The sequence below is a fragment of the Pavona decussata genome, unplaced genomic scaffold (assembly GCF_977016875.1).
Source record: "Pavona decussata unplaced genomic scaffold, jaPavDecu1.1 SCAFFOLD_602, whole genome shotgun sequence".
In the NCBI taxonomy this organism is placed as follows: Eukaryota; Metazoa; Cnidaria; class Anthozoa; order Scleractinia; family Agariciidae; genus Pavona; species Pavona decussata.
Genome location: NW_028145860.1, coordinates 5,373,019 through 5,392,500, shown reverse-complemented (window position 1 = coordinate 5,392,500; position 19,482 = coordinate 5,373,019). Strand labels below are relative to the sequence as shown.

Sequence of the window (19,482 nt, the reverse complement as noted above, 5' to 3'; positions counted from 1 at the left end):
GTCACATTTGAGAGAGTTCCAACCAGCCAACTTGATGATTCACAGCCAATTGTAACCGACATTAAGGACTTTGATAATGTCAACTTTCTGATGAGTAAGACTGAGCTTGATCAGCAACGGAATAATTATATTATCCTTGTTGTCAGTGCTCATATATAGTTAAATGTTGCTTAATGCATGATATTACACAAAAATTAATATTTGGTTTAACAGGCTGCAATTCTATCTGCTCAAGCCTAGCTTTGTTTGGATGCAAGATTTGTTATCATTCCTAGTATATGAAGCAGTGATGTGTAAAGAGTACCCAGCACCTAACTATGCACTGTTTATATAGTTGTTTGAGACAAGGATTTTGATGGACTGTCCACATAGTGATACTTATTTTGAATGTTTAATAAAAATAATTATATTGTTTCCTTTGAGGTACCTGAATGAAATGGCTCAAAATTCTTGTATTTTGTTTTCCTTTATGTCATTTTATGATAATATTTGACAAAAAAAACAAAGAAAAAAAGAAATCAAAATAGTTTCTAATCATTTCCAGTTTTAGACTATAACATTTTCATTAAACCTCTAAGTCAACATTGACAAGTGGGGAAAGGGGTGCATGCTAAACAAAAGGTGCTATGCATTCATGTATGTTTGTCTGCACTGGTTTTGCTGAAGATTGCATGTTAAAATGGAACCCAAACATCCTCAGACAAGTTCACAATTGTCTATAAAATTTGAATTACAAGCCCCCTCTCAAAAAATATCACAATATCATTCTTTTAATCTGCCAAGCACAACCAAGGACTGTCATAGATAGCTACATATCTTAACCCCCTGCCCCCCCCCCCCCCCCGCAAACCCTCTGGCTGTGCACAATAAAGTCCTACAAATATAAGCCTAAGGGTCAGGCCTTAAAATTAGAATTTCATGGTCAATCATTTCTGCCATAATTATTTAAGGTTGCCAGAGGTGTTCTTCTGAATAATACAGAAAATATCTGTAGCAATCTCATGGCTATAGACAGGTAAGATGGTTTGCACCTTTTCAACAGAAGTTAATTGTGTTAGTTAAGTGTTGTAGGACTAAATTAATCAATTAAAAAGAAAATCCACTTGAAAGACCCACACTACCTACAGTACTCCTGCCTAGTTGTCGTTGTAGGTTGACTCGGTATTGAATATGGTACATTTTGATTTGGGTCTTGACTTCAGCATCAAAGATAGTTTCCTTCAGCTCTTCACCTGATTGATCCTGGAGAAGATGAAGGGCACTTGGTTACTCCTGGGGAATGTCAACGACTATGTCTGCAAGTGCTTGTGCAAACTCACAGTCATTACACCTGCACTGACGACTGTGAAAGTCAGAGCACATGGGCAGGATCATGATTGTTGAGGACATCATGGTCAAAATTGCTGAGAATCATTTTCCCTTTGCACTGTTTTTATTGTACAAAGTTCCTCATTTCATCAGACATGTTTTTTTCTGATTTGGAGATATTGTTCAGTAGGAGTTGTAAAAGATATCTGCCCTGGCTGAGAGACCATCTCTTCCAGCCCGGCCTACCTTCCTGGCAGTAATCCTCCATTGTGTGGGGGACTCCAATGTGGATTACTCGTCTGATGTTGTTACAGTCGATCTTAAGGTCGAATGCAATGGTCACAAAAAGTATGCAGTGGATACATGTTTCCTTCACTAATTCTTCAACAATGAGATTTTGTTCATGTTCAGGGTACTGTGCATGGTACTGGCTGAAAAGCCTGGTTTTTTGTTTTTTTTTTGCTAAAGGCAGTGCAGTAGAAGGGTAGTACTGATCTTTTTAATTACTCATACTGTTGGTGAAGTAAAAGAAACATTCAGCACCAGTTACCAGATTCCCATAAATTAAGATAAGTGGCATTTGATTATTTTTAGCTTTCAGTTCAACAACAATGGGTTGTAAAATTGATTCAAGTTTCCCATCTCCTCTATTGGGGCGAACATGATACGCATAATATAGGTTTGCCCTGTTTGGGTTTGATTCAACAATAACTGGATCAGAGAGCCCCAGGGAATCTATTATACCACCCTTGGTGGCTTTTGTGGCAGTTCCTGTGAGGGCCAGAACTGGTACTGCAGGGAATAATAATTTAATAATAATTTATTCGCTTATATTGCGCATTTTCCATGACAAGATGATCAAATGCGCATTACAATAATTATTACAAAAGCAAAATATGTATTTTAACAATAGGAGTATTACTTCGATTATAATAAGTTATGGTTAAAAGTAAAAATATATAATAAAATGTAAAAATAAAAATAAAAAAAAAGTATGTAAAACTACTTAAAAAAGAAAAATCAAAAAATCAATCAGGAGCGAATGCCATAGTAAAAAGTTAAATTGGGTGAATAGACCTACAGGAACAAATTGGACAGAACCCCAATCTTCCCTTAAGCTGGCTTAAATGAGCATCTTAGAACAGAAAACAAAAGTATTTGTTAATTCACTTAGTTCATTCACAGGCATGCACCTCACCCACTATTGGTTACTCAAGGGTGATTTGTTACAATGTTTAAGCATAACCAAGAGACTGATATACTACAAAAAATTTCCAGTAAAGCCGCCGTTACACGTTGAAACTTTTAGCTGAAACTTGTTTGCAACGGCGCTGCGAAACAAGTTTCAGCAGGGGTTGCGCCGTGTAACATGGTCGGTTTCGTGAAACTTTCTCAAACTTCTGTTGCGAGAAAAGTTTCACGGAAAGTAGAACCGCTTTCTACTTCTGCAACGGCTCGCAACAGTCGCAGTGGTGAAAAAACAAGAGTTTCACCGTGTAACACCACTTCGTGAAACTGGTCTCGTTTGCCGTTGCACACAAGTTTCAGCTAAAAGTTTCAACGTGTAACGGCGGCTTAACAGTGGTGATTTCAAGAGGTGTTCCATGCAGGTGCTAAGGCAGTCTATTGAAGCAGATAAAAAATTACACAACCCTTGCAAAATGTTAAATTATCGGTTTTTCTAACATCCGGGTCATCATACTAACATTGTACAGGGAAACCCTGAATGACAGATTATATTTGCTATCCAAAACCAAATGTATTTTTTCAGTAAGACTAGAGTTTGAGCTAACAGCAAACATCTAGATCCTGGAAGGAATATGAAAGTGGCTAAGCCGGATTGCTCATCAAGGGACTGTCTATAATATAGCAAAAGCCACCATTGATTGTTTATAGAGTTTATATTAGCTTAGATTAATTTTTTTTCCCCAGGGGTGGAAAAGGGCCACTTTTATAGAATGTATCGAATAAAGAATAATCAAGAAATGTGAATTAAATGATAACTTTATTCTGAGGCCTACATTGATTAATGCAGATTAATCAAATAAAAGATGATAACTCAACAACATTCTAAACAACATTCTTATTTTTTAAATAAAATATATAAATACCATTGTAGAACCAAATGAGCCTCATCTATGACTATCGCTCGCACTCGCCTCTGAAATTCCTAACATCTTCGCTACGGTTTTGTTGTCCACAAAAACCTCGGGATAACCAAACAGCAATCTACATTTGTTAACATCTTTAGGGACCGTAACCTTCCGCTCTCCTTCGTCTTCCACTATTTTTTTTTGGAAACACAGACATACACACAACCTTTTAACTTCTGCAACTGATCCCGGATCATTGCATTTAACAGCGACGCAATGATGACTATCGAGTCTTTCTATTTACCTTCACTTTCAATATGTTTCAAGTCTGCAACTGAGCGATTTGCCAAAAGCCGTTGGCGACACAGTCCGGTACATCCCTTTTCTCCGGACAAATGGCCCCAATCTCATCGTACTGCTCCTTTTTCAATTCTAGGTTAGGATTTCCTAATTTTGTAACAGAAAATTCAATTCCATCTGTTACCGCCATAAAATCGTCAGACTTTATTTTGATTGTTTACATCTTAATGACATTTCGTGTAATCGGACATGACGTTGTTTTTTTGTTTTTTTTTTTTTGTACCCGGATGAGAGCACATGGCATGGTTTTTGGAGAAATGTACTACGGATTGTAAGTTTTTTACAGCTGGTGTAAAAATGCTTGTAGTCATTAAAACTTCATCAAAATGTTACCCGAGGTAAGAGATTTGGATTTGGGAGCCGCGGGAACATTTTTCTGGTCCTAAACGAACCGGATACGACGAGTGAATCGAAGAATTTGTTATGGAATCGACCGATCCGACCGATGGCGGTCTGCATTTGGAAGTGCGTGGAGCTATGAATACACAAATTGTTATCCTGAGAAACAAGCGAGCGTCTGTGATGCGACGAATTACGAATACCATAAAGAAATTGAACAGTTCTATCGAGCAATTTGGAAGAAAGGCCATTATCCGCGGATATGTTCATATTCTGGAAGAATGTATAAACGAAGCACGTGTTCTAAATGATCGACTGGTGGCTGTTATTCCGGAAAACGAGCACGAAAAAGCCCTCACTTGGTACGAAGTGGAACTGGAGAGAGTTCAGGAAGTGAAATTAGAGGCTGAAGCCCATCTTGAGCAAAGAGCAGACGAAAGCGTTAGTGGATTGAGCTCGCTAAAGGCGAGTAAAATTTCGAGTAGAAGTGCTCATGAAATCCGAGCAAAGGTGACTTCGGCGGAAATCAAAGCAAAACAACTTGCTATGGAGGAACAGCGACGAAAGCAAGAGTTTGAGCAACAATTGAAGCTAAAAAGGAAACTTGAACTGGTCCAATATGAAGCTGAGAGAGTTAGATTTGAAGCCGAAGAAAGGAGAAAAACTCAAGAAGCCGAAGACGAGGCTGCACGCCTTGCAGCCGAAGCTGAAATCCTTGAAAAGGCAGCAAACACTGTTAGGTATGATCACGAGTCTTTATCTAATCGATTGCTTGATTTTGAGGATGATTCTTTGGAAATAATTCCTTCTTCTACTGCTGAACAGTGTGTGGTCTCTCAACCACCCCCTGGTCTTGTGAAACAAACACAAACAAGTTGTGAAACTGTGTTGTCAACTAATAACACCTCGTGTACTGTTACATCATCCCCATCGTTTCAACAACCAAAGTTTAGTATCCCATTTGTTGGTCCTTTGAGTAAGTCAAGGCCTGTAAAGGTGCTACAGTCATGGATTGGAGATTTGCCTAATTCATGTTCTCAGCCTGACATTACACCAGTTATAGCTGACCAAAAACAAGTGATTTATGGCTATTCTACACGTGATTGTCTTCCCAAGCTACAGCTTAGCAAGTTTGATGGAGATCCCTTGCATTGGTCTGACTGGTCATCAATGTTTAAATCAATTGTTCATGACGCTAATCTCTCCCTTAATGGAAAGACGCAACATCTTCAGAACTCTGTGGTCGGTAAAGCTAAGTCTGCAATTGAAGGGTATGGTTACAGTGGAGATTCTTACTACGAGGCACTGAAGGAATTGGAAAGCAGGTTTGGTAAACCTTCTCTTGTTGTAAAAGTCACGCTGGACAGATTGAGAAAAACTGCACGACTACAGAAGGACAAACCCCATGAAGTGAGGAATCTATCAGATGTGGTGTCAACCACTGTGTGGACTTTCAAGAGGTTTGGATACGAGAATGATCTAGCAGCTGAAGCTAACCTTTCTCTTGCGGTGGATAAGCTGTCCCCAGAACTCAGAGTCAAATGGAAAGACTACATCAAGGCTGCAAACCAGCAGCTACCGACCCTGGTTGACTTGTGCAACTGGTTGAAAGGGCAGGCAGAGATCTATGATGATTGCTATACAAGGATATCAAGCCCTAAGTACCCATTTCAGCCCTTTAAGAACAAATTTCGGTCAGGTATTCCCAGTGGAGGAACTGAAAGGCAGAGCACTTTCTCTGGTAATTATTCATCTCATCAGAAGCCTACAAAATTGTGCCTTTTGGGAGACGGACAGCAACATAACTTGTCTGATTGTTCCAAATTCAAAGCTATGAGTGTTGAGGAACGTCTCAGTGAAGTTCAGAAACATAAGTTGTGTTTTCGTTGCCTTCAATCTGGGCATTGGCTCAACAACTGTCCTAATAGGAAGCAGTGTGGTGTCAATGGATGTACGCGACCTCACAATGCATTATTGCACTCTATAAGGAGCGTCACCCCCTTGGAAAGCAGTGATTCCGTAGCAGCAACCTCATCCAATGAACATTCTAGCGCATCTCATAGAAACAGAGACTCAGTTTTGTTACAAGTGGTACCTGTAACACTTTATGGTCCAAAGGGATACTTCAACACATATGCAATGTTAGACACTGGAAGCACATGCAGTTTGCTGTTAGCAGATGTTGCCCGTAACCTTGGTTTGGATGGTCCGTTAGAAAGCGTGTTGTTAAATGGAATTCAGAAAACATCAGAACTGTTGACAAGGCGTGTAAGTTTACAAGTCAGTCCATTGAACGACCTTGGTAATCGATTTGATGTGGATGGAGTCCTGGTAGTTGATCGCCTGAATGTACCTGAAAGAAAGGTGGAACTCAAGGAAATACAGGAGAAATGGCCACACCTGTTGGACTTAGAGTTGACTGAAGTTGCTGGAACACAGGCCACTCTACTTCTACTAGAACTTCTAGGCAGTGATGTCCCAGAGCTTATTGTGCCACTGGAAACCCGAAGTGGACCGAAAGGGTCACAGATTGGAATTCGCACTGAACTTGGGTGGGCTATTACTGGCCGCCTACCTGGTTATATTCAAGACAGTGAGTCAGTTTGTAAAGTTCATGTGGTGACTGCGGATGAAGAGCTCCATGGAACAGTGAAATCTTGGTGGCGGACTGAGAACTTTGGTTGCCGCTATGACTATGATACCCAACATTCAGTTGAGGATGCAAATGTCATGAAGTTTCTGAATGAGAAAACCCGAAAGGTGGATGGTCGATATGAGGTTCCGTTGATTTGGAAAGATCAGAACATCAGACTCCCTGACAACCGCATTGTGGCAGTCCATCGTCTTAATGTTCTGGAAAGGAGACTCCAACGTGATCCTGAGTTAGCAGCTGCCTATGAGAAAACCATCAGCTCAGACTTAGAGAAAGGGTACATCAAGAAGCTGACTAAGGAAGAAGTAAATGCACCCGTGAAGCACAAATGGTACCTGCCTCATCACCCTGTTCTAAATCCCAGCAAACCTGGAAAGGTTAGACGAGTATGTGATGCTGCTGCTAAGTTTCAAGGCTCATCACTAAACAGTCATCTTCTGAGTGGTCCAGACTTAATGAACAATCTTATGGGAATTTTCATGCGATTTCGAGAGGATCGGATTGCAATTTCTGGAGACATCGAAGCGATGTTTAATCAAGTTGCTGTCCCGCCAGAGGATCAAGTTGCCCTTCGTTTTCTGTGGCGTCAATCACCTGGATCTGAAGCAGAAGTCTATCAATACCAGCGTCACATCTTTGGAGCCAAGTGTGCACCAACTTGTTCTAACTATGCGCTTCTTAGAAGTGCAGAAGAAAATAAACTGCAGTTTCCAACTGCTGCCCTTGCAGTAAAGCGAAACTTCTACATGGATGACTTCTTCAAGTCCGTGGAATCGAGCAGCAAAGCTCTGGAGCTGCAACAGCAACTGGTTGCAATGCTGAAGCTTGCAGGATTTGACTTGACCAAATGGATCTCAAATGAGAAGGAAGTGATCGAGCGTATACCAGTATCAGAGAGAGCTCCCTCTGTAAAGGTGGTTGAAGAAGAAATTGTCATGCCTGTGGAACGTGCTCTTGGTGTCATTTGGGACACTTATTCGGACTGTTTTGTCTACAAGGTGGTTAAAAGGGACTTGGCAGACACGCGACGCAAAATTCTGAGTCTGATAGCATCATTGTTCGATCCAATTGGGTTCCTGGCTCCATTCCTGGTGCGAGCAAAAATCCTTCTTCAACAAGTGTGGCAGTTTGGTATTGGCTGGGATGATGCACCACCACCAGAATTCCTCATAGAGTGGTCCAAATGGCGGGAGGAACTGGAGGGGCTTTCAGAATTCTTTGTTCCCCGTTTTTATCGTCATGTTGTGGACAATCCATCTGTTATTGAGCTGCATGTATTTGGAGATGCCAGTGAACTGGCATTCTGCTCAGTAGCTTACTTTAGATTCAGCTATGCCAGTGGAGCTGTGAGGTGTGCCTTTGTTACAGCTAAGACGTGAGTAGCACCCAAGAAGCCGTTGAGCATTCCTAAGCTTGAACTGCAGGCCGCAGTATTGAGTGCGAGGTTATCTGCTGTAGTAATCAAGGAGCATGATTACAACATTGATTCTAAATACCTTTGGACTGACAGTAGCACTGTATTTCAGTGGATTCGTGGAGAGTCAAAGCGCCACCCCGCATTTATCGCTAATCGAATTGGTGAGATTCTGGACATGACGGAACCCAGTCAATGGAACCACTGTCCTGGTCCATTAAACCCTGCAGATGATGGAAGCAGGGGACTTCCGGTTAGATCAATCGGGTCAGAGAGCAGGTGGCTAAATGGTCCTGCCTTCCTACATCTCCCTGAAGAGAAGTGGCCAAAGGGGAATTCAAAACTTGAAGCCTCCAACCAACCTATGAATGACCTGCAAACCCAAGAAATGGCAGTAAATTGGACTGGTGCAGTGCAAGATTCAAGGCGTAAATTCATTTCTTTGGATAAGTACTCATCCTTGACGCGACTCCTCAGAGTAACTGCCTTCAGTTTTCGGTTTATTTACAACTGCAGACGCGCAGTGGCTGAACGTCGAATTGGTCTGTTGTCAGTTGAAGAGTTGGAGCAAGCTCGGAAATTCTGGATCCGCAAGACTCAAGCAGAATCCTTTCCCCAAGAAGTTGCCACTCTTAAGAAAATTCTACCCATTTCAAGCAAGAATAAATTGGTTTCTCTTTCACCCTTCTTGGACGAAGAAGGAATGGTTCGTGTTGGTGGTCGGATTGAGAGAGCCAATATACCATATTGTGGCCGCCACCCTTTGGTGTTGTCACCTGAGCATGAGCTGAGCCGTCTTATCATCATAAACTGCCATGAGAAGCTTAAACATGAAGGCGTTGGACATGTCCGAAACGAATTAAGACAACAGTACTGGATTCTGCGCTGCCGTGCAACAGTACGAAAGATTCTGTATCAGTGCTCTTATTGCAGAAGGCGAAGAGCAAAACCAGAAGCACCATTGATGGCTGGCCTTCCCTCTGATCGTCTACAAGTTGCACCGGCATTCTCAAAAGTTGGAGTAGATTTCTTTGGTCCACTAAAAGTGAAGCATCTCAGGAAGGAAGAAAAGAGATATGGTTGCCTCTTTACTTGTCTTGTGACAAGAGGTGTGCATTTGGAAGTTGCGCACTCTTTGTCTACTGACTCTTTCATCATGTGTCTCCGACGGCTTATAGCAAGACGAGGTAAACCAACTGTCATCTACTCTGACAATGGAACAAACTTCGTGGGAGCCAACCGCGAGTTAAAAGAATGCCTTTGTGAGTGGAATCAAGATCGAATTGCAAATACGCTGAGCCAAGAAGGAATTCAGTGGGTATTTAATCCACCCGCCGCACCCCATTTGGGGGGAATATGGGAGCGTTTGGTGAGGTCTTGTAGGAAAGCCCTTGATGTTGTCCTGCGGAATCAAGTCCTCACGGATGAAGTATTAGTGACCGCCATTACTGAAGTTGAGTGGCTAGTCAACAGTCGTCCTTTGACTGAAGTCAGCTCTGATGTGGAGGATCTTGAAGCGCTGACTCCAAATCATTTTATTATTGGTAGAGCATCTCCTAATCTGCCACCTGGTATTTTTGCTGAAAAAGAGATATCGTCTCAGAAGCGTTGGCGTCAGGCACAAGTTATCACCACCCACGTCTGGAATCGTTGGTTGCGAGAGTATCTGCCTGGTTTAGCTGTTCGCAAGAAGTGGTTTCAACCTATGGCGAATGTTAAGATCGGTGATTTGGTGCTTGTGGTAGACTATGGAACCCCGAGAGGCTCCTGGCCTCTTGGCAGAATTGTGAGAGTTTTCCCTGGCCATGACAATGTCGTGAGATCAGCTGAAGTGAAGACCAAGTTTGGTTTGATGAAGCGTCCTGTTGTGAAACTAGCCCTCCTAGAAGAGTGTTCGCCCATTTAACTCAGCCGAACACGGGGGGAGGATGTTACCGCCATAAAATCGTCAGACTTTATTTTGATTGTTTACATCTTAATGACATTTCGTGTAATCGGACATGACGTTTTTTTGTTTTTTTTTTTGTACCCGGATGAGAGCACATGGCATGGTTTTTGGAGAAATGTACTACGGATTGTAAGTTTTTTACAGCTGGTGTAAAAATGCTTGTAGTCATTAAAACTTCATCAAAATGTTACCCGAGGTAAGAGATTTGGATTTGGGAGCCGCGGGAACACCATCGTGGAATACTTTCTCTGCGTTCGTCGCCATTTTGTGAAGATGCTCACGCCTGCGCAGTTAAACCCATGACAAGAATCTTGTCATCCGAAAGACAGATTAATTAAAAGACAGAGCGCAAAAACCGCTGAGCATGCGCAATAGATTCCGGTCTTCTTCCCGCCATTCGATTTTCAAAATGGCGGACGACGAATCAAAATAAGACATTCATTCGAAAGGCCGTTACGCCGCTGTCCTTGCTCTCAGAACTTCAGAATTCTACATTATAGTCCGCCATCTTTCGAGCAAGCTGTGGAGCATTTCATGAAAACATCGGTTTAATAGTTGTAGTTCGAAACCAGCGACATTTGTGGCCAATTTAGAGGACTTAACGCATTCATTTTGTTCAAAGCAAGCACGGATTTTTGCATTTCTTAAGGTCTACGCTCACTCTTTTATTTTTAATAAGGTCAGAAAAGAGAAATGTCACGGATAAACACCTTTCGTGCAACATATCAAATATGACTTTTTTTTTTGTTTCTATGAAAATTTGCAAAAGCTTTTTAAAGTTGAACGTTTGTTCTGATGCTTACAGAGGATAAACGGAGGCTTCTTCTTTGCAAGTTTTTGGATTTTGTAAGTATTGAAGGCTGAACTTTGAGAACGTAATGTTTTAGCAATGCGGCCACTTTTAAGCCTTATTTTTAACTGTAATATGCAAGTTTTCATGTATTTGTGTCTTTTGACGTTTTAAAATGTAATTTTTCGAGATTTTGACTTTATTTGCCTTTTAACTTAATTTCTGGAGGCTTATTAAAGTGTGTTGACTATTTATCTGTGTACCGAGTGATTGCTCAAGTCACCGTTTTGCAGTCGTCATGGAGTTTCCGTTTGCGTAAAAAAAACAAACAATAACTAATTAGTCATGCAATGTCTGAAGGCCCCAAGAACACTGAGAAAAAATGCCCAGACATCTGGGACCAGTGATTGTTGGGTAAATTTGTCCATTGTTTCCAGGGAAAACGCACGAGCCTGTGGGTTTTTACACGAAGTTGTGTTGTGCAAAAAGCAATACGACGTTCAGACTAATACTACTTCAACAAGTCGAATTGTTGTTATCCCTGTCGTAGCGGTGCCTGCAAAGGTACTCTTGTAAAATGCCCCCACCGGTTGTTTTCAGTTTTTGATTTTTTTGAAAGCCGCACTGGAACTCTCATCTGCGAGGAACATCTACCTTTCGCAGAGAGAGACGAGAGGATTTGTCAGCAGAGGGGATACATCCCTCCCAAAAAGGTAAGAAAAATGGAATAAAACAAAGGGCTTTAATTTTTTTTTTTAACCCCTCCCCTCAAGGGGCTTTTCAGAGGTAACAATCTAGATACAACTATAAACTAAGAATGAACAAAATTATTTCCAAGGACTAAAATGTTACAAGATTTTAAATTGAAATTATTACTGGGAATAACAATGGTTGTTATTCATGTGAAATATAAATGAAATTTGTACTAATATGAAAAGGAGCAACCAATAATTCCATCATTAAATACTGAAAGGATCGTTTCCTGACAGAAATTACTCGTCACAACGCCTCTTTAATGGCACTTCAAATAAAGCAACAAGAAATGAACAGTGAATTGAAAGAGGAAAACACCAGGCTTCAAAAGAAAATTAAAGGTAACCTATTTATTGCTATCATGCCATGCTAATGGCACTAGTCAAACTGCCTATGAAGTGAAAAAACTAAGGCCATTAAATACAAAAAAGTGAGCAGTAAACTTCACACTTCAAATGAAATGGCCCTAATGGGGTGATACACAGCCACCCTCCCAAAGTAATAATATTTCTATAGGTTACTTATCAAAACGGTCATCAAAGTAATAACACCTGATTCTGTTTAATGAAATAATGAGAAGAATGGATAATAACATTACCCCACAACATTTGACTGCTACCAGTAAAATGTAAAATTGTTACAAAGAAAAATTTACAGATTTAAAAGAAACATTTGCCTTTGAATATGGAAATAAAATATTGCTTTACATTTTGACATTTATTAAGGAGACACAGCATTTAGAACCCTTGTGCAGCAGTTCCACAGATCATTAGTCCAGCACTTCTCAAGGTGGAGAACACCTCTACAGTCCAGATGAAATGAAGAAATTTTGCGAAAGCCATGCTCCTCAGCTTTTTGACGACATCTTCCACCCAATCTTTAATGAGGAAAAGGAAACACAAACAACGAAAAGGACAAGTCTGCAAAGGACACGGGTAGTTGCTATACTGCACAGCCTTAGCTTCTTTAGAAATCAGGTATACACTGTCAGAATGAACCTGTAACAAATAACAATGATTATAAATAAAACTAGAAGTAAACTTGTGATTTCTCACTGTAAATGATATAAGATTGTCGTGTACTTAACTATCAGTAAAGAGCAGGGTTTATTCTAGAGCGTGGCTTTGCAAGATTTTTGCAATTTGTTTCCTTTGTGTTTGTTTCTGCATTCTTTTTCTTGGCTTTACTGGCTGCTTCAGAATAGACTGTACAAAGAAGTTCAAATATCTTTTATGGGGCCCCTATTCTTGCGCCCTCTTTCTAGACAAAAGGTCCCCAAAAAAATTACAAAGGAGGGCCTTCATTGCAAAATTTCTAGAATAAACCCTGAAGAAGTCGCAAAAGGATTGAACACATCCAGCTTCTATACAAAAATTGTACTATTACCCATATCTCATTTACTGAATGGAAACTTCCAGTAATCCTGTTACTTATTGCATTCTGTTTGACACAACTAATAATAATTACTAATATTTTTCCATAGCATCCCATTTATACATGTAAATATTTATTATAGAAATTCTTCTATGAGGAGACAAACACCTTTCCTTATGATGGAGATACAAGTAGTCTGATTTTGTTATTATCAATCTTGAATACAGAGAGAAAGCCTTAAACAAATTCCTTCACAGAGTAGATGTACAACTGTATGCCATTTTGATTTAATTGGTAGAAAAACTGTCCCATGCAGAAAGCAAATGGATTGCAGTTGAAATTCGGTGGGGCAAGTTATTCATCTTTGATGTCTGGTATGGTACTTGGGTACAGTTGCCATCCACATACAATAAACAACTGCGAGAAATATTTAGCAAAAGCAAACATGAGTCATGTCAGAAAAAAGGTGCATCTGGCAATGAAGGTACAGGCTGTAGTTGCAAATGACTTGAACTCACCATTGTTCAAAATAAATAACTGAATTGAAATTAAACAACAATCAAGAACTGGACTATTTTAACTACTTTTTTAAGTTCATAAAAACTAATGCCAAGAAACAACAACAACGACAACAACAAAAACTGGCATGAAACTTATGCAAAAAGCTCTAACCAGGAAAATTCTCAAGTGAACCCTGATGACACTAGTGGAAGAAGAGCACTCTCACAACTACACTTTACAACCCTGTGCTTAGGACTATTCAGTTCATTTCCAAATTTCTTTCACCATAACAAGCCATGTTTCTTTAAGTCAGAGATATTCTTCAGTGTTGTAAGGTTTCAATTTTCCTGTTAAATTGTAGTTGCAGTTGCTGCTGGACTTTCAACGTGTAATAAAAATAGACACAAAATAATGATTCAGGAAATAAAAATATAATACTGAACCATCTTAAAATTCCTTCAAGCAGTCACATGTTAGGTCTAAGAATGGACACTTTATAAAAAACCTCAAAAGGAAAAACTTCTCATGGAATGCTGGTGAACCTACTTGATGAGATAAGTTGCTTTAATTTCTTTTTCTACACAACATTCTTTCGTGGTGGGAACTTTGACGCCTGGCTGAAGTCAATGCTGAAAGCATCAATGATATTCATCAACTTTCGGCACAGAAACTATGACAAAGCAACACGTACCAACTGAGTGACCTTCTGTTCCATATTTCCCAAAACAATGACCTTGGTGAGAGGATCCAACAGGTTCTGCAGATTTTTACAGAGAAAAAAGTGGAAATTTTTCATTCAGTATAACGACGGTAAGACGTAATTCTAATATTTATTTGAGTGTCAAAGATTTGCCTCATTATGATTTTAATAAAGTGAGAGTGAAAAACACAGGACAACCAATGAATATTACATTTTTATACTTTAAACTCTCTTAGCTAAGTTTAAGAGCAGGTTACATGTACTTGGGTTGTGATGATGTATCTGACAATATAAGCCACTGCAAACAGTATTTAGAATTTGCCTACCACTATCATTTAAAATACTGTTAACTACATGTATGCCTCCCAGTTCTGCAGGGTAGTTGATCAGTCATGTTTATTTTGGCAAAATACATTCTTTCTCGCATAGTTGTGTACCCATCTGGGCTCTGCCAAGACTCATTTCTACAATTGCACATGCACTTAGGGCGAGGCATTTTGACGCAGACTTCAACACATGGTTTTTGCCAACCTACCTGAGAGGCAGTGGAAATCAAAATATTACAGAGCTCTCACTGAAGTCAGCAAAATACCTGTTTGACCTCTTTACTGAAATATGGAACACCCTTGGACAAACAGTTAAGGTTCCACGAGGAAATTGCAAATTTCAGGTGTGCACTATTCTTGTGCAGATGAATTTTACAGTGCAGTATGAAGAACAGGAACATGCTTAAATTTCCAGTTTGTTCAGTTTACTTGTGCAATAGTATTTTTTGGTAAAAAGAAGAAACTTGGAAACGTTTTTACACTAGCCCCCCCCCCCCCCCCCCCAGATGGTCCTGATCATGATGAACCAGACAGGAATCCTCATTTTAATTTGTAACTTATGCAGGTTACCTGGAGTGCAGGAGAACACAAGAGAGCATTTTGTAAGGTGGATGCAGAACATGATTGCTCATGTTTAACTTACCTTTTCTTTCAGCCATATTACTTCCCAGCACTGGATGTTACATTAGATCAGCGTTCACTGTCTATGGGATATTCCTTCCTTGGCAGTGAACGCAGAAGCCTTCCGCCACCGTTCACGCGGTTCATCCACAACCAGTTGGGGCTGCCGTAAGACAAGTTTATCTCTGTGACCAGGATGGTTGTGGGAAGATTTGCAAATCAGTTGGAGGACTCACTCTCCACAAAAACAAAATTCACAACGGCAAGAAAAATAATTGAGCTTGCAGATTTTACACCGTCGTGCCGTCCCGCGTGGTCTCTTGTGCGAAGAATACGTAGCAAAATAAAAAGGTCTTGTCATCCACGTTTCCCTGAAACGGGTGTTACTGATATTACGAATAACAGTTCTGCCCTGATGTGTTCTGCATCTTTCCAAGAGCACAAGTTCACCCTGGTTTATAATCAAAATGTGAAGTCAACCGTCGAATCGTCCATCGGTCGATCGATTTTTAATTCTGTGACTGTGAGCAGCCTTGCGCAGCCGCAGATCAGAAAAGTAACGCGCTTTACGTCATTATTTATTTAACAAATCGACGGCAGTTTTCTATGGTCTATACTCTTTTATTAAAAACTGCATCATTGTATAATGCAATTCGAGGGATTTGATTGGCTTAGCGGCCATGGTATATGAGCAATTATACCATGGCCGAGAAATGGCGACCATTAAATTGCCTTCTGGTCGTTCTTGCACAGCGAAATCAGTAAGATCTAGTAATATTTCTCGGTTGTTTTTAATAAAACAATTATTCCACTTGCGCTTGTTGGATATGAGATGATTATAGCCAACTCGGCGCTACGCGCCTCGTTGGCTATCTATCATCTCATATCCAACGCGCGCTCGTGGAATAATTGTTAAATAGACCATAAAATGACGTCAAAAAGTGTTCAAAACTCAAGTGGAACCACGAGCCGCAGGCGAGTGGTTTCACTGCCAAGTTTTGGACATTTTATGGCGTCATTGTATGGTCTATAAGAGTATAGACCATAGAAAACTGCCGTCGATTTGTTTTTTACAACAAGATGCCAGCTTTACTGGCATTACGCGTGATGCTGGGGCTGATTCATTTTTTCCAACTGTATGCTTTGCCGATTGATAAAACTATCCTTGCTAATGGAATAGTTTGAGTCACGACGATCGCGTTAGGTTGTTTTCCTTGTGTTACGCGACTCAGACTTTCACCGGAAATGTGTGGAATTCCATTACGATAACGTAAGCTTCTCAATGACCTCTTTTTAGTCTCGCGTCGTGGTCAAGGACTGTCAAACAAAGCACGATTCCTTCGCCATGAACTCACCAATTTCTACCGTTTTAAATGTCGAGTGCTTCTTAGAAGTTATTCTTTCGATTTGCCGCTTCAAAATGGTGAAATTTCCGTTTGAAAACGGCACACTTGAGTCCAGAACATGTTATAAACAATATCGCCCCAAATTTAATCCGTTTTTAATAAATAGATCAAATGATGCGTTGACGTCACACAGGTAGGGGTGAGTGGGTCCCCTCCCTCGCGATGTAAGCGACAAGAATGGATTTTGATTGGCCTGCTTTTGTTGAAGACAATCAGAACAATACATCCCGAGTAGGAGAGGGGTGAGTTTAATGAATATGCTATACTGGCATTACACGTGATGCCCGGACTGATTCATTTATTCCAACTGTATGCTTCGCCGATTGATAAAACTATCCTTGCTAATGGAATAGTTTGAGTCACGACGATCGCGTTACGTTGTTCCCCTTGTGTTACGTTACTCAGGTTTTCAAGGGAAATTGCAGGAATTCCATTGCGATAACGTAAGCTTCTCAATGACCTCTTCCCTGTCTGCAGTCGTGGACTAAGACTGTCAAAGAAAGCACGATTCCTTCGCCAGGAACTCTCCAATTTCCACCGTTTTAGATGTCGAGTGCTTCTTAGAAGTTATTCTTTCGATTTACTGCTTCAAAATGGTGAAATTTCCGTTTGAAAACGGCACACTTGAGTCCATAATGAAGAAATCAAATGATGCGTTGACGTCACACAGGTAAGGGTGAGTGGGTCCCCTCCCTAGCGATAAGAATGGATTTTGATTGGCCTGCCTTTGTTAAAGACAATCAGAACAATACATCCCGAGTAGGAAATTCCAACTGTATGCTTCGCCGATTGATAAAACTATCCTTGCTAATGGAATAGTTTGAGTCACGACGATCGCGTTACGTTGTTTTCCGTGTGTTACGCGACTCAGACTATCAGCGGAAATTTGTCAAATTCCATTACGATAACGTAAGCTTCTCAATGACCTCTTTTCAGTCTCGCGTCGTGGTCTAAGACTGTCAAACAAAGCACGATTCCTTCACTAAGAACTCACCAATTTCCACCGTTTTACGTGTCGGGTGCTTCTTAGAAGTTATTCTTTCGATTTACCGCTTCAAAATGGTGAAATTTCCCTTTGAAAACGGCACACTTGAGTCCAGAACATGTTAAAACAATATGGCGCAAGTTAATCCGTCTTTAATAAATAGATCAAATGATGCATTGACGTCACACAGGTAAGGGTGAGTGGGTCTCCTCCCTCGCGATATAAGCGACAAGAATGGATTTTGATTGGCCTGCTTCTGTTGAAGACAATCAGAACAATACATCCCGAGTAGGAGAGGGGTGAGTTTAATGAATAAACAAGATGCCTGCTATACTGGCATTACGCGAGATGCTGGGGCTGATTCATTTATTCCAACTGTATGCTTCGCCGATTGATAAAACTATCCTTGCTAATGGAATAGTTTGAGTCACGACGATCGCGTTACGTTGTTTTCCGTGTGTTACGCGACTCAGACTATCAGCGGAAATTTGTCAAATTCCATTACGATAACGTAAGCTTCTCAATGACCTCTTTTCAGTCTCGCGTCGTGGTCTAAGACTGTCAAACAAAGCACGATTCCTTCACTAAGAACTCACCAATTTCCACCGTTTTACGTGTCGGGTGCTTCTTAGAAGTTATTCTTTCGATTTGCCGCTTCAAAATGGTGAAATTTCCCTTTGAAAACGGCACACTTGAGTCCAGAACATGTTAAAACAATATGGCGCGACTTAATCCGTCTTTATAAAATATATCAAATGATGCATTGACGTCACACAGGTAGGGGTGAGTGGGTCCCCTCCCTCGCAATATAAGCGACAAGAATGGATTTTGATTGGCCTGCTTTTGTTGAAGACAATCAAAACAATACATCCCGAGTAGGAGAGGGGAGAGTTTAACAAGATGCCTGCTATACTGGCATTACGCGAGATGCTGGGGCTGATTCATTTATTCCAACTGTATGCTTCGCCGATTGATAAAACTATCCTTGCTAATGGAATAGTTTGAGTCACGACGATCGCGTTACGTTGTTTTCCGTGTGTTACGCGACTCAGACTATCAGCGGAAATTTGTCAAATTCCATTACGATAACGTAAGCTTCTCAATGACCTCTTTTCAGTCTCGCGTCGTGGTCTAAGACTGTCAAACAAAGCACGATTCCTTCACTAAGAACTCACCAATTTCCACCGTTTTACGTGTCGGGTGCTTCTTAGAAGTTATTCTTTCGATTTGCCGCTTCAAAATGGTGAAATTTCCCTTTGAAAACGGCACACTTGAGTCCAGAACATGTTAAAACAATATGGCGCGACTTAATCCGTCTTTAATAAATATATCAAATGATGCATTGACGTCACACAGGTAGGGGTGAGTGGGTCCCCTCCCTCGCAATATAAGCGACAAGAATGGATTTTGATTGGCCTGCTTTTGTTGAAGACAATCAAAACAATACATCCCGAGTAGGAGAGGGGAGAGTTTAATGAATAAATTAATGTACCGATTTGTGTATACGACGAAGAAAAAAAACAAGATGCCTGCTATACTGGCATTACGCGAGATGCTGGGGCTGATTCATTTATTCCAACTGTATGCTTCGCCGATTGATAAAACTATCCTTGCTAATGGAATAGTTTGAGTCACGACGATCGCGTTACGTTGTTTTCCGTGTGTTACGCGACTCAGACTATCAGCGGAAATTTGTCAAATTCCATTACGATAACGTAAGCTTCTCAATGACCTCTTTTCAGTCTCGCGTCGTGGTCTAAGACTGTCAAACAAAGCACGATTCCTTCACTAAGAACTCACCAATTTCCACCGTTTTACGTGTCGGGTGCTTCTTAGAAGTTATTCTTTCGATTTGCCGCTTCAAAATGGTGAAATTTCCCTTTGAAAACGGCACACTTGAGTCCAGAACAT

General features: G+C 40.6%; 1 protein-coding gene and 1 long non-coding RNA gene across 3 annotated transcripts in view; one reads left to right on the top strand and one right to left on the bottom strand.

Moving 5' to 3' along the window:
* The window catches only part of LOC146449606 (tyrosine-protein kinase HTK16-like), a 59,478-nt gene that overhangs the window by 20,553 nt on the left and 19,443 nt on the right, over window positions 1-19,482 (top strand). The gene's annotated exons all lie outside the window — the stretch shown is intronic.
* On the bottom strand, window positions 11,629-15,746 carry LOC146449609 (uncharacterized). Its single transcript, XR_014860656.1, has 3 exons — window positions 15,203-15,746; window positions 14,080-14,290; window positions 11,629-12,656 (listed from the first exon to the last, which is right to left on the bottom strand). It is a non-coding gene; the product is annotated as an uncharacterized LOC146449609 (long non-coding RNA).